We start from the raw sequence: 15,434 nt of genomic DNA on the forward strand, positions 1-15,434 counted from the left end.
CTGGGACTGCTTTAGGCTGTCTGGGTGGGAGGGAGATAATGACGGGAGATTTAGGGCCCCCATGTGAGAGATAGCCTTGTTTAAGGGTGCTGAGGAGGGCCTAGAGTGGTTGTCATGAAATTAGCCCCAGGAGGGGCTGGGCAGCCACTACTGAGTTCAATTTAGTTTCATCCTGAAACTCTCTCCCTAATCTCCAAGGATTTTTGAACATATTCCCGGCATGATGGTGGGTACCATCCTGTGCCAAGTGGTAGGGCTTGTAAATTTCTCTGGGGGTAGACTGGGTATAAGGGACCAAGTTTGGAAGGAACCAGGCATCCTGACTCATGCTGGTTCTTCAGGGAGGAAGAAACGAGGGAGGAGGGGGATGGAAGGCATCATGCCAGGGAGAGGGTCCAGGGCTGGATTGCGGAGGCAATAGGCACGGCCCAGGCAGTGCCAACTCCTTTCCCCGCTGCCTCCCCGCAGTCCTTTGGTGGTAGTGGCAAGGGAGGAAGGGAGGGAGAGGGTGTTGGGGGGTGATCTGGGCTGGTCCAGCCTCCCAAAGCCCTTGCCAACCTGGATCCTGAAAGGAGCTGCTGTTTTCTGAGCCATCCCCCCACCCCCCACTCAGAGCCTGAGCAGCCAAGTTGTCTCAGCGGATATCAAATGGCAATGACTCCACCGATGGAGGGTGGGTGGGGAGTGGGAGTGGCAGGGGTAGCAGGGTTATGGTTCCAGCCCCTCTGTGGCTCTAATGCAGAACCCCTCTGCTATCCCTTACCCTGAGGAAAAAAAAAATCCATCTCCCCCAACATCTGACCCACATCCAGTCTATGGGTGCATATGTTTGTGTGAGGGGATTAATGATCTGCCCGCTGGTATCCCCTATCTCCTCCGTGTGCCCCATTGAACCACATTCTAGCTCCCTCCCACCTGCATCACTGTGCATAAGCTCATTTACAGCTCCAGCTTGGTTGGCTTGAGCTACAAGGAAGTGACTGGCAGAGGACCCAGGGACCTTCCTTCCCTTGACCTTCCTAGGGACCAGAGAGGCTGGGACACTTGGATCATGGTGGGCTCAGATGAAGTCCTCTAGAGTCATTCTGTGATTGGTGGGATAGGGGGTTTAAAGCTCTAGGGGGTGGGTCATGCAGAAAGATCTGTTTCCTCAAAGGATACTCCTGAGCCTCCTAGTAAAACGCTTGGTTTCTGCACACAAGATGGAAAGATAGGCTGAGCCTCCTGGCATTGGTGGGGAGGAAAAGAGACATTGGGCAATGGAGTCCCTAAACTTTCCAGCCACAGGTTATTTAGGACGGAAGAAAAAAACCTCCACTCTCCCTCCCCTCCTCGGCCTAGATTCTTCTCTTGCCTGACTGGTCAGTGCTACTGTCCAGGCTGAGGCCAAGCTGTCCAGGATAGCAGTGGGGCCCTGGAAGGGGGCAGAGAAGGAATCAGCCAAGGCACATTGTTGAGATGAAACTACAGAAAGATTGGAGAGGAAAGGGAGATTTAAAATCTAAGTGTTTTAGCACCCAATGATGGGTTGTTGGCTGGGCAGCTCCTGGGAATGAGAGTTTGCCATGTCACCTCAGTCTCTCCGGCAGGCTGAGTTCAATGCTTTTCTTCCCTCATTTGAGTTTAGCCTACATGTTTGCCACCATTCTTTAGGGAGAGAGTGCATCTGGTGGCCCCTCTTCCTCCCCTCCCCATCAGAACCTTGAAAGGGCAAAGAGAAAGGGATTGTGGGAAATGCCCTCCCGTGGGTGTTTGCCAGCTTGGAGCCTGGATTTGAGGTGGTGGGGGAAGGGAGGGGCTGGCTCTGGAATGTGAGAGAGAAGTAAGAACAGAACTTTGTGGCATGGAGAAGGAGGTTGGAGAAGCAGGAGCTAGAGAGGACTGAATCAGACCTCAAGCCTCCAACAAGGTGCAGCACAGAAAGGGTATACATGGCCATTGTGCAACTTTTCTGATGGCAGAACACCTGGGGAAAGGATTGTGGCTGCAGCTAGAAGAACTTAGGTTAGATCTCAAGAAGCACATCCCAGAAAAGGAAAGACATTTGAAATGGAGACTGGGAAGGAAAGAGAGACCACTTTCTGGACCAAAAAAACAAACCAAAACAAAACAAAAACCACCAACCAAATCCCCAAACACAGAAGCCCATCCTTAAAGCTTCCAAGAGGAGTGATGGAGCTCAGAGTGCAGGGATTATTATGACAACTGTCAGGGGCCTCCCCTGGGTGGCTGCTGCACCTCTCTCTTGCTGTTCCAGGGCTACTTTCCGCTCTGAGAGACAGCAGGCACTATGGTTAAGAGCATGGCCTCGGAGTCCGACTTTGTGGGATTCAGTCCTGGTTTACCACTTAGTAGCTAAGGAAGTCTCATCCTCACAATAGGGCTCATAACTGCTGTGAGGATGCACAGTGACTACTGTAAAGGGCTTGGAATGGTCCTTAGTCTATAAAAAGTGGAGTTGTGGGCCATTACGTTTCTCCCACCACTCTAACGTTTTCTACTGTGTCATCTTTCCTGGTTCCTGGGCTTTGTCCCAGCCCTTCATTGTGGGTTTTGTTTTGAGATTCTGTCCTAGGTTTTTTCTTCCCACCCTTCTGGGGTTTGGGAAGGTAGAAGAATTATCAAGTAGTTTAAGATGCATTTCCTCCCTTGATTCCAATAGGCTGGGCATCGCTTGAGGTGGGGTCTCCACACCCACAGCCCCTGCTTTCCACAAGTTTTTGCCAAGCAGATGTCCTGTCTTCAGATTCAATAAATGAGAACTGAGCTGTTGAGCTTTCACCAAATAGTCTCCTTCCCCATTCTCAGCAACTTCTCTTTCAGCCAAAGACTTCTGTCGGTCAAGACAACCCCCACATCTCATTCCTGCTCCCATGGTCCTGCTTATCGCTCTTTTCTTCTTCATCCTGCCTCTCCCTCTCCCGGCCCAGGTTTGCCCCCACAGCTTCTCTCAGGTTTATATGCCCTCCTCTTCTTGTGTCTCCTGATTGGCTTGTTCATTCCATCAGCCTGGATGCCCACAGCAGCCTCCTTAATGACCTCCCTGACTCCAGCCCCCTCTCTCCTCGACTCCTTCCCTGTACCCTATAATGAAATTATCACTGGAATTGTCATCATTTAGCATCAGTTTTATCTTGCCCTTTCTCTACCCAGACACATCTGTTGGCATTGGATAAAAATTTCCCAATCACAGTCTTCAGGAGACTTTATGCCTTTCTCCCATCCCCTCCAGCCCCACATCTTGTGGAACTGCACTCTTCAGACCCTGTTCCTGGGGAGCATATCCCAGGCAGTCTCTGAGCCATGCTCCTCCCCGCACTCTGGGCCCTCACAAAGGCCATTCCAAGTCTCACCCCTCCCGCAGACCTCTATTCTCCTGTTTCCTTCTCTGCTCTGCCATCTTGCTGTTACTTGCATCTGCAACTTGGCCCAGGGTTCTCCATGCATGGTGATGTTGGAGGAGACATCTTGTCTCCTTCATTAGCCGGGGGTTTCCTCTAGGGTAAGGCCTGTACCTCCGTCAGATTGGCAAAGGCATCTCTTCTCTCTCTGGACCCTCTGGCACCCAGCAAAGGGCCTGCCTCCTAAGACACAGAGTAGCTACTGTCCAGTTTGACTCTAGGTAGGAAACATTTCTGATCGCTTACTCTTGGGGGAGGAGCCTGACTTTGGAGGTTTATGTGAGCATCCTGCAGCAGGGTGTGTATAGGATCCTATTATCTAATTCTATAGGAGACCTCAAGAGAAACCCCTCTCCTACTAATGACCCCATCCTGTAGACATGGCTTCACCTTAAGACTACAAGCCCTAGAACCCCCAATTTATAGTCTTCTAAGCATTGTTGCTCCACCCACCCCCCCAACACAAATGCAGGTATGTAGGCCCCAGAGAGCCTTTCTCCCCTCACCAGGGCAGTCTGACTCCAGCCTGAGGCTGGGCTTGTCAGCAGCATTCTGGAGTGAAAAAGGGGGATGAAGGTCACAGTCTAGTCTGAGGCAGCCCCATTGTCCTGAGCATACCTCTGAGCAGGGGCTTGCAAGGTGGCAGACATGTGAGATCACCTCCCAAGTGGGGTATAGGTCTGATCTCTTAGCGTTGCATTCTCCCTGGACCAGCCTCCTGAGCTCCACTTCTGATCCCAGTTCCAACTGGTAGAGCCAGGCACACTCCTTCTCCACGTGTCTAAACCTCCTGGTTGACCCTGTGATAAAAAAGATATGGGCAACTGGCAAGAGGGGAGGGTGAGTGTATTAAAGTCTAGAGCACTGGTTTTTAAACTTTTTGACCTCAGGACCACTTTACATTCTAAAAAATTACTGAAGACTCCAAAGACCTTTGGTTTGTGTGGGTTCTATCTATGAATATTTACTGTGTTAGAAATGAACACTGGGACACATGAAATAATTATTAATTATTGCATGTTAACAAAATGACGTATTTTTAATGAAAAACAGCTGTATTAAAGTAAACAAACAAAAAGTTAATAAGAGTGACATTGTCTTATATTTTCACAAGTCTTTTTAAACGTCTGGCTTAATCAAAGATAGTTGGTTTCTCATCTGCTTCTGCATTTAGTGTGTTGCAATATCATATGTCATGTAGCTTCTGGAAAACTCTACTGAACACTGTGAAATAATGAAAGTGAAAAGGGCAAATAATGTATTGTTAGCATTATTATGAAGATAAGTTTGACTTTGTAGAGCCTCCGAAAGGGTCTCAGGAACCCTCCAAAAGGGTCCAGGGACCATACTTTGAGAACCGCTAGTCTAGAGGAACCTTAGAAAACAGTTTCAAAAACCTGGGCCAATTTGAATATCCTCGTCGATTTCCTTCAGCTGCCATGGTCTTTTGAATGTTCTCACCAGGGAGGTAGTATAGGGTAGTGGTTCATCATGTAAGTTCTGCCTCTGTTCTACTACTCACTAGCTATGTGGCCATGGGCAAATTATAAATATCTCTGTGCTTCAGTTTTCTCATCTATAAAATGAGACTTTAAAAAGCACCCACTTTTAGTGTTGTTGAGAATTAAATGACGTAATAGGAAAGGGCTCAGTGTAGTGCTCAATGATGTGAGCTCTCATTAAATTCCAGAGCCTTGCCCCTGAATCCACTGTGCATTGTCCCGAAGGCAGGGAGCTGCAGAGGAGATCCATCCAATGCTACACATAGGAGCTCGGCCCAGAGAGGGAAAGTGACCTGTGAAAGTTCCCAGAGAGAGTTGTTGGGCCCTGAACTCAGGAGTTCTAAGGCCTAACTCCATCTCTGCTCTCCCCACCAGAATTTTTTTGTGGAGAGTGGAGGAGCAAGGTCCTAAGATGGGGAAGGAAGCAGACTTTACCTTTCTTTTCCCCAGCAATCTCAGGTGAGCCCAGGGCCAGGGCAGTACAGTGGGAAGCCTTGAGGGCAGACAGCAGGGAGAACTTCCAACATTGACAGCAACTGAAAAGAGGAGAAAGAAAGCTAGGAAGACATTGTCAAGCCCAGAGATTGTTCTGTCTTGCCTTGTGGGGAGCAGTTCTGCAAAGTGTCCCCAGCCTTCTCTTCCTGGGGCTCGTAGGAAGTCTGTGATTGGGCGACCCTGCTTCTCATGAGGTGCTCAGTCCCACTCGCTGCCCTCCTCTCAGCTCTCCCACCACCCAAGGCTCAGAAGCCTCTCCCCAGATCACGCCTTCTGGCCCTGCCCTTTGTGCTGAGGCACCACAAGGCACAACATGGTGCCTTGGAAAAGGCAGTTGGTGGTGCTGAGGGCATTAATGAGGATAGGGGTGCCTGCTGGGGTTCCCTGGGCAGGAGAAGGGAAGCTTCTCCCCACAGACTGTAGAACAGGAGGAGGCAGATGGGGAGTTAGACATATATGGGAAGAGCTAGTCCTGGCTCATTGGCCCTTCAGCCAAATTCCCCTGAGCTGGGCTTCCAGCTCCACCTTCACTAGTTCGGGTTGAATTCCCTGGAAGAGCACAGGTGGCAGGCGACTCTTGTCCCTAACCCCTGCTTCCCCTGTAGTAGCTTCTTCAGCCTCCAGAACCACAGCAGGTGGAGATCTCAAAGAAGGTGGCACCCCAAGGAAGTAGAACCCCAAAGACCCCAAACCCTGAACACATGCCCTTCCTGCTGGGGTTGGAGAACTTGCTATGTATTACTCCGTTTTTCTTCTCCTGCCCACACAATTCCTTTGCATAGATGGTAAAACTGAGGCAAAACGTGGGAGGACTTAGACTGCCCACCCACTTCTTTCTAGAGCCCAGCCTGGGACCAAGGGGCTTGGCATCCCTCAGCCCCTCCCGCTCCACTCCTACCAGTCCCCATGGCTTTTTCCATTTGGAAAGTCCTTTCTGGCGAGTGGCAGGTTTGGAGGCCCTGGTCTAGTCTCCTCCCCTGTCTCCTGGGCAGTGCCCCCAGGGGAGCCCCTGTGGGCCAAGATCTCCTCAGTCTCAGTCCTGGGCCCCCCTCACCCTCTACCAGCAGTTCCCCAGCTCCCGCCTCTCGGCTGTGGGACAGGGAGAAGGCTGAGGGGCTGGCTCTGCATACTAATGTCCTGCCCATTGTCAAAGCCCCTTTGTGCCAGGGAGCTCCATTGAGGCGGCTCCGGGGCGGGCACAATGGGGGCTCTGTCCCCTAGTTCCCCCAAACAGTCACCTGCTTTCAGAGCCTTCCCCACCACCCCCCCCTTTGCCCCAGTGTCCGGAGGGCCCAGAGAGCACGGGGGAGTGGGCCCTGGGCCAGGGGGGATGGGCAGGAGGTGACCCCCCCCCACTCTCTGGGCAGGCTGGGGAGATGGGCATTTGACAGGGCAGGCTGCAGAGGGCACACAGAGGGGAGAGGCCCTAGGCTCACAGGGGCGGGGGCAGTCTGTGGAGGAGTTGGAATGCAGGTTCTGTGAGGCCTGAGAAGGGGAAGGGGCACTCAGAGCCTGCCCACTCCTCAGTTCCATATGCCCAGCCTGGGCCTGTGGCTGCCACCTCTCCTCCTCCCACCACAGGACTCCCCGGGGCTCATATATGCAGAGACACACAGGCATACACTCATCTATGCGGCCCCACACACGGCTCCCAACACACACCCAAACGGATGTGCCCAGACACAACATACTGACCCCAGCACACAGATTGCACGTCCACACCACCACCTCCTGGCATATGCACCTGCACACCCACCCTCCCTCCACCCCACCCCCCTTTCCCTTTTGCACCCCCTCCACGGCCGCAGGCATCTCAGCACCATGTCCCTCCCCCCATGCCCTTGCTGCCCTCTGCTGCTCTGACACAGGTTATAACAAGTTTGCACTTGTGACCTTAAGAATGTGGCCCTGGGGCTGAGAATGTCCCGCTGCCCCAGACTGTACCTGCTTATACGTTAACCATGGACACAGCCTCTTGCTGCACTCTAAGCAAGGCTCCCATTCTTGCCTCAACCATGGAGGCAGTTAGGTGGGCCAGGCCCCCCACCCCAGAGCTGAGTCAAGTACCCTGGACTGAGCTCTGTGTGAATAAAGAAAGCCCCACCTGGCCTCGCTGGCACAGGTCCAGTGTGTCTGTCTTTGCATTTGCCCAGGGCACATAGGTATTTCCTAGCCCTTCCTGGCCCTGGGAGGTAGATGGAACAGTTATAATTTTCCCAGCAAGGCTCTGAGAGGTAAGATGATGGTGTCCAGGCAGCTGGTGGCAAGGCTGGGACTAGAATGGAGGTCTCTCACCGCTAGTTTTTTTGTGTTTTTTTCCCCCCTACTATTTGTTTCTTGGTTTCACTCAGATGACCCCACCCCCAACCCTATCTACAATTCCAACAAAGCTGTCTTTTAGCCACCTTTTTTTGGGAAGGAGTGGGGGCATGGTGAGGGGAAGGGGTGGGGAGAAGAATGGGTCTGGGGGCCTTAAGTGGGCCTCTGGGTCTAGAAAGAACCTCTGAAGGTCACCTTGACCCTTGCACTACTCCTAGGCAGAGTGAGCCTACCTCCTTTCACTTCCCACCCTCCTACCGGCTCCACTCCTGCTACGAACTCTGGATCACTGGAAAGTAACCCCACAGCCTTCTTAGCTAGGGTTTGGAGTTGGGGATCTCTATCAATTATAAGTCCTTCATGCTGCCTAGCACTGGCCTTTCCAGTTATTATCCTACGTCTGCATGAGGATCTGTAGGCTGTATCTATGGCTCGCCTGCTATTCTGGTCCAGAGCATCTTCTAGCAGTCGGGAGCAGATGCCCTAAAAAGGGAAGAGAGGAAGGCCCATTGGGATCCCGGAGACCTGAGGGCTGACTGCACAGTGCTGTGCTGGGGCCTGGGAGGGTGGATGGGGTCACAGTTGCAGAAACTCTGTTAGATAGAGAACTAAACTGATATTGGTTTGCTCATCAGCAAATATTATTGAGTGCTAATCTCTATGATGTTTCCTCACATCAAAATTGCATGGGAGAACCTCAGGGTCCTTCTACTCCTTCTCCCTTCCCCTCATCTAAAATGCTTCCCCTCTGGCTACTGGATTCTCCTTAAGCTGCCTCACCCGTCTGTCTTCCTTCGTGCAGGAACACACCTCCCCCAGCCCTTATACTCTGGTGTGATTCTTTTGCCTCCAAATGTTCCCTGCTGGAGAAAGAGAACTGCCCAATGTATGTAACTTCAGCTTTCCCTACTATGCTCGGGCAGTTAGTTACTATAGGAGACAGAGGACAGTGAGACACTCACCTCTGAATCTAGTTCTGTATCTAGTAAGTGTCCTCACGCCATCCCTACCCCATCCTCCTTCTTAAGGGAGGAATGTGGATAAGGAATAAGTAAAAAGTTGAGAGGGGGCAGAGAGATTGCCTCCCAGAGTCATGGTGAGCTCCCTAGACTTCTCTGAGTAAGGGTCAGAGGCTGCCCTTCATGCAGGGAACAGGAGCCCCAAGAAGGAAAGGGAGCTGAGAGGACACCTGTCAGGGAAAGAGGCTCAATTTTCTGAATATGAATGACAGGTACAGAGTACCTCTGCGTCTCCAGCTCCATTAAGGGTACAAATAAGAAGAAATTGCTCAGATAGCAACAGGTAAATTTTGACTTAACTTGAAGAATTCCCTGGGCATAAGGGGAGGGACAGAAAGAGGTGGAGAACTCATTGCCCTGATGAGAAGGAAAAGTCCCCCTTTAGTCACCTACTGAACAAAGCTTGAGTGGCCTGGAAGATAGTTCCAATGACTCCCAGAGCCCCTATGGGGTTTCCAGCAGCCTCAAAGGAATCCCTTGATCATTTCCACAGACCCCAGTAAGAGCATCACTGAATGTCTCCTCCTTGTGGACCTCACTATTTGCTGCTTATTCTAACTCTTCTTGTTGGGCCAGCTTCTGCAGGGGTGAGGGAGACCCTGAGACCTACTAGGTGGGAGGGCCAGATTGAAGATAATGGGCTGTGGTTGGGGTTGGCTGGGGAAGAGCTTCTGTGGATAATGCTCCAAGGTTGGCTCCACAGAAACTGGCACGTTCGGACCCCAGGGTGAGGAAAAGGATCTTGTAGGAAGAGATAAGTTGAGATGAAGAAGAAGGCCAGGGTTGTTGCTCTGATTCTGATGTAAAATAACATGAGCTACCAGCTAGCAGTGTGATCTTGGGAAAATTACCCACCTCTTCTAGGCCTTGGCTTCCTCTTTAGTAAAATGTGGGTATTGAACGTGATGACCGTAGAGGGCTTCCCAGCATGAATACTCTGTGACACAGTCCAGTAGCAAGTTGAGAAGCCCAGACTTTAAGCAGATTTAAGCAGGCCTGGGTTCAACTTGCAGTGCACCCCTATGAGCAGTACTCCTGGGCAAGTTAGTTAACCCCTGTAAGTCTAGTTTCCACCCATTCATCTGAGGGCAATGCTATTGCCCCCCTAGGGAGGCTAGGATGAAGCACGGCATGGAGCACCCAGCACAATGCCTGGCACACCCTAAAGCCTGAGGTAGGAAGTTCACGGTACTGTGGGAACACAGGGGGATAGCAGCACATGTTGCAGGTGGGGGCATCCAGAAAGGCTTTCCAGAGAAAGTGACATCTAAGCTGAGGCCTGAAGGAGGAGCAGAAATTAAGCAAGGTGGGAAAGGAAGAGTGTTCCATGCAAGAGGCCCCATTATTTACTAAGAAAAGCTTGGTCTGTTCAAGAACCCAGAGGTTTTGTGTGGCTGGGGACATGATGGATGCGTGAAGTGGGTGGGTACATATAGAGAACACTGATGCTAGGGAGGTCAGCAGAGACCAGGTCATAAAGGACTCTGTTCCACCAGTAATTCTAGGGGCTTCAGAGATAGGGTCTCTCCACTTCCTCTCCTCTTTTTCCTACTTTTCGTTCATCCTTTCTCCCAAGACTAATTTCTCTTGTCCTTGGTCACACGAGCACAAGGAAGCATTGGGCTCCCCTAGGATGACCTGGCCAGTGCAGGGAGAAGATTTAAGTTCAGAGTTCTCTGCCTCTGTACAAGTTTTGGCTTAGGCCCGAAGTTTTCTGCCTCTGTCCTTTCTCACCACTAGAGAGAGATGTGCCTTCCACAGAAGACCCTGGATTTTATCACTGAGGCACTCCTACTAAGCACTCCCACTGTGGGCCTCAGTTTCTCCATCTGCCCCTCTCATTGTAGAGAGTAGGGAGAGTGTTGACAGGGTGGGGCTGAGCACTGCCTGCAGAGAAGAGCTAGGGAAACTGACTCAGTGCCCCCAAGTGTCCAAACGTTGAAACTTCAATGGGAAGCTCAGAGGAAGGACTTCCGAAGGATGAAGCAGGTGGCACATGGAAAAGGGGGCCTGAAGGAGGAAAAGTGATGTAGAACATCAATCCTACAGGCTCAAAATTTTAAGTCAAGAAATACCAGGCACTGAGAACGACACAAAGATGAACAAAATACAGATTAAGAAGCAGTCCAGAAAAGGTTCTCTGTTTGGGAAGATGGGGATGGTCCTTCCTGGAAGGCGCGGAGCTGATGAAATAGCCTCTACAGGAGCTGGCCCTGGGGGTGCTCTCACAATAGGGAGTAGCTCTTCTGCCTCCCCTACCCACCACTACCTCTCGGGCCCTCCACCAACTAGGTCCAAGCCTCCCCTCATTTCCAGCCAACACCACTTCAAGTTCAAAGACAGGAAAGTGTATAGAGAAGGGCCCTTCAGCTGGGATCTGGTCAGCCTCCCCTCCTTCTCTCAGGTGGAGAACCCTGTCTTGGCCCTGGGACTCCAAGGAATAGGCCTCATCATACCCTCCCTAGTTTCTCAAACTCTTCTGGTAGATCAGGTGACAAGTCAGTAGCCTTCAGCCCAAGAACATTATCTCCAGGGCCCTGGCCATCCTGGGCCTTGAGAAGGCTGTCAGCTGCCTGATACTCCTGAGGCTGGGGGCAGACAAGAGGGCGAGAGGCTGAAGGATAGTAATTAAGGAACTTGGCTCTACTCAGCAGTCCTCAGCACACACCTGCCCACCTCTTGGCAGGCTGAGAGGGTTTTGGAGGAATTATAGAGAGGTGGGATAAAGAATAGTGGGTTGGAAGTCCCCTTCAATTCTGGGGCTAGAGTAAATCTTACCCCACAACTCACCTGGAGAAAGGAGATCGAAGGAATGGTGTAACTTGAGCATCATCAAGGCCACTGGGGTGTGGAGAGGCAACGTGAGGGAAAAGCCCACAGGATTTGGAGACATGGGGTCTGGCTTTGCCATTAAATAAATGTCAGCAAGTGACTTTATGTCTCTGAACCTTAGTTTCTCTAATTCAGTAATATTTTTCATTCATCTGCAAAGTAGGATAATAACATCTTTATTTGCATAAGGGCCTTACAGATTTCATATGCGTTAAATCTTGTAATCCTGACCACACAGTGGAAGGTTTTATTGCCTCCTTAGATGAGGAAGCTGAGCTCTAGAGAGATTAAGAGATTGACTGAATTTCCCCTAGCTAGTAAGTGACACAGACAGGATGGCAAATAGCGGGAAAGGAGAATACATAGGGACCTTTGTGACTCAGACATGCCAGCATAAGAAATAGGTTTCATTTGTTGGGCTAACTCCATTTGATTGAAAATGACTCTCTGTATCACCATATTGAGGATGATTCTGAGGCTCAGTCAGATAAAAAGCACTGTGATGAATTAGTGTTATCTGCTAAGGGGTGGTGGGGTGATGAGTGATGGCTTACATGCTGTATAGTTGACATTCCCAGCCCAGAATCACCCAGAGATTCTAATTCCTCCCTCTATACTAACCAATTAGGTTAAATTTAAGGTAACAGCTTACAAAAGTGACTAAAATACAGTCTGTGCCTTCAAAGAGCTCACAATCTCTAGAGAAGAACAAAGGATGATGTGGCAAATGTCCCGGGAACATAGAGGGAGAGTAACTATTTCTACCTGGGAGGTGGGGAAGGCTCCACAGTGGAGAGGGCACTGGGGAAGGGCCTTGAAGGAGGAAGGGGATTTGAAAGGGAAGACAGCAGTCTGGAGGGGAGTCTTGGAGCAGGCAGAGGGTGTTCTAGGTAGAGCGAGCTGCCCAAGCAAAGACATGGAGACAGACAAGTGGAGCACAGGCTATGTTTCAGGTGGCTAGAATATGGGCTGCACAGGGAAAATATTCCAGGGGAGGCTGTGAACAGTAAGGTGGAGTCAGACATTGAAGGATTTTGCCAAGAAGTTTGAATTTCATCACGAAAGCTGTGGGAACTCATTGAAGATTTTAAAGCCAAGTGATGGGGTCAGAATGTGTGTACTGTGGCAGCTGAGGACCGAGGTGAGCATGGTGAGCCTGGGTGCAGGAGGACCAGGAGACCATTGCAACACCTCAAGTGAATGAACTAGGGCAGCCTCAATGGACATGAAGAGGAGTCGTGAAGAAAGAAATGATGGACCTAGTTACCAATCAGATGAGGGGGAAGAGAGAAAGCAGGGGTAATTCTAAGGCTTGGGCACCTAGTGGAGGGTAATTCTGTGAACAAGAAGGAAAACACAAAAGAGACTCTTTTGAGGAGACAGGATGCTGAGTCTGAACATGTTAAAATTGGAATGCTCCAGGTAGGGGGAGCCTGTAAGTACTTGGACACCCAGGGCAGAGGTGACGTGGAATCCACAGAGCAGGGGAAGTAGTTGAGGAAGATGGAGTACAGTGGTCAGGGATGAGAGCCAAGAGTGGATAGATTCCTGAGAAACACCAACACTTAAGGTGCAGAGGAGAGATTACAGCAAGAGAGATGATCCAAAGTAAACAGAGAGGTAGAGAGAGAACCCCAAGAACATGGTGTCCGAGAGTAACAGTGAGACTGTGCACACGTGTAGTGTTCACAACCCATGCAGCGTTCTCACACATATGATCACATGGAACTCTCCCGTCACCTCTGTATTATTATGCCCCTTTTGCAGATAAGGGAAATAGAAACTCATGCATTTAAGTGATTTGTCCCAAATCACAAAGCCTAGAAATGGCAGAGCTACTTAATGGCTAATCAAGGTGGATAAAATCAGTGGATTCCCACCACACCTCAATAAAAGCCAAAAGAGAGTGTTAAGAACAGACCGGTCAGTCATCAGTCTCAAGTGCAGCAGAGACTGCTGGGGTCAAGGGCTGAGAAGACACCCTTGGATTTAATGATGGGAAGGTCAGCTGTGACACTGGAGAGAGCTTCCTGCTTCCTGTTGCTTTAACTGCCCCCCGCCCCCCCTCAGATTGGCTGTGTGGGGCAAATGGAGTAATTCTGAATTTATACAAGTGTTTTGTAGACTTCAAAACCCCATATTACAGAGGTGATTGTTACTGTTATTTTTACTGTTATTAGGTATCGTTAGATTGAACCCTTTGATATTGCCAATAGGGAACCCATGTATTAAATGGACGATTTCATAGAATTCAACCTAATAGCAAAAGGAGTGAGCTGGAGTGGGGGTGGGGGCTGTGAGGTTATGAGACAGGCAACTGCGCAGGCAAGGGTGGCCCCAAGGGACTGGGGAGCCTCACCCCCTGATGGTTGGGGAGGTCAGTCTTCCGCATGGGGTGGAGAGTGGTAAATCGCTGGTGAAGCTTGAAATTTGCAGGAGTTCCCTTTCACCTCCACCACTTCCACACTCCCCATCTGCAACCTGGCCAGCCCCCTCTGCAGAGACTAGGGGTGCGGGTACACTCTCGTGAGGGGTTCTGCCTGAAAAAATACTTCTGGTACCTAAACTAGGTTGATCCCCTCAACTAGTGTCTTTGGAGATAAGTTGGGGATGGATTCTTCCATGGGGAATCTCGGGGCCAGGTGATGACTGATTGGAGATCCAGACAGAGCTGACACAGGAAGGAGGGTCCTGAACAGACTTCTTGTTTATCACTCTGACTCTCCCTAACCTAGCTGGGATCCTCTTGAGATTTTCCCTAGTGTCCTTGGGAACCTTTTCAGCATCTCATGTCTTGCAGTAACAACAGGAATAACAATAGCAACAAGAGTTATTTCTATAGATGCCATTGCTTCCAGCTGACTCTTAGCACTGATACTAATTCTTCTGGCTGTTCAGTCAAGATGAGGAGGGATGGGTTAACATCTCCCAGTAGATGTTCTTCTGAGGTGAGGACCCAGATGGGGCCAGGCTGGGAGGCTACCAGGATTGCTGGAGCTGGAGCTGAGGAGACAGTGGTATAGCCTCTGTCCTCAGTTGAACCCTGCCTAGTGCCAAGCTCCTCACAAAGGACCAGCTCCTGTTGAGACTTGCTGGCCCAGACAATAATTAGCAGCAGATACTGGGATGGGGTGATGACTCAGGAGGGCATGCAATAGGGGTAGTGTGAAAGCTTGAGAGGGCAGGTGCATCGAAGAGGCAGCACCCACTTGCCACAGGAACCAGGAAGTCCTCCTCCCTCTCCAGCCGGTGAAACAGGGGGCCCCCAAGATGCCACCCTGTGGGCAGTTCTCTACAGAACACTGTTCCTTTCTTGCAGGGGACAGAAGGCACCGCTTGGGGATTGAGGTGGAAGGGGCAGTGGTCCTAGTCAGCTCACATTGACAGGCAGGGGTGGTGTCTGGACAGAGAGCATCTGATGTGGCCCCATCTTTTGTCCCTCCCTCTCTTGACTGGAAAACACACAGGCAGGTCAGAAGGGCCATGCAGAGGTTACAAACTCCCAGGAAATGCTTTGAAGGCTTTTATCCTTTCTTTTGATCAGACTATGAGAACTTTCCAAACGTTGACACAAGAGAAGAAAAGCCTATTCTTCCGTGGGCCAGGGCCTCGGTGTCAGGCTGGGGCTAGGGGATGGGAGGGAAAGGGGGAAGGAGACCAGGGAGTGGAAGACAGAGGCAACAGTGATTCAGCTGGAGAGTCAGGCCCCAGGACACACACACACACACTGCCCTCTTTTTCCCCACCTCAAGATTTGTGTGCATCTGGCTCCATTTCTATTTGTTTATTTTCCTTGGGGCAAGACAGGAGGCGGATTAATGAATAAAGACATCAAGTTTGAAAAGAACCCCAAATCCAGCTCCATT

The 15,434-nt window shown here is 50.6% G+C and overlaps 1 protein-coding gene across 1 annotated transcript in view; it reads right to left on the reverse strand.

Annotated features, from left to right (window-relative positions):
- Positions 1-15,434, reverse strand: part of KCNJ9 (potassium inwardly rectifying channel subfamily J member 9) — a 56,075-nt gene that overhangs the window by 19,046 nt on the left and 21,595 nt on the right. The window contains exons 3-4 of the mRNA XM_063727183.1: positions 5,339-5,439; positions 4,020-4,201 (exon numbers count right to left, since the gene is read on the reverse strand). The gene's annotated coding sequence lies outside the window, so the exon portion shown is untranslated. The remainder of the gene's footprint in view (positions 1-4,019; positions 4,202-5,338; positions 5,440-15,434) is intronic.

This window comes from Pongo abelii, chromosome 1 (assembly GCF_028885655.2).
Source record: "Pongo abelii isolate AG06213 chromosome 1, NHGRI_mPonAbe1-v2.0_pri, whole genome shotgun sequence".
NCBI classification, from domain to species: domain Eukaryota; kingdom Metazoa; phylum Chordata; class Mammalia; order Primates; family Hominidae; genus Pongo; species Pongo abelii.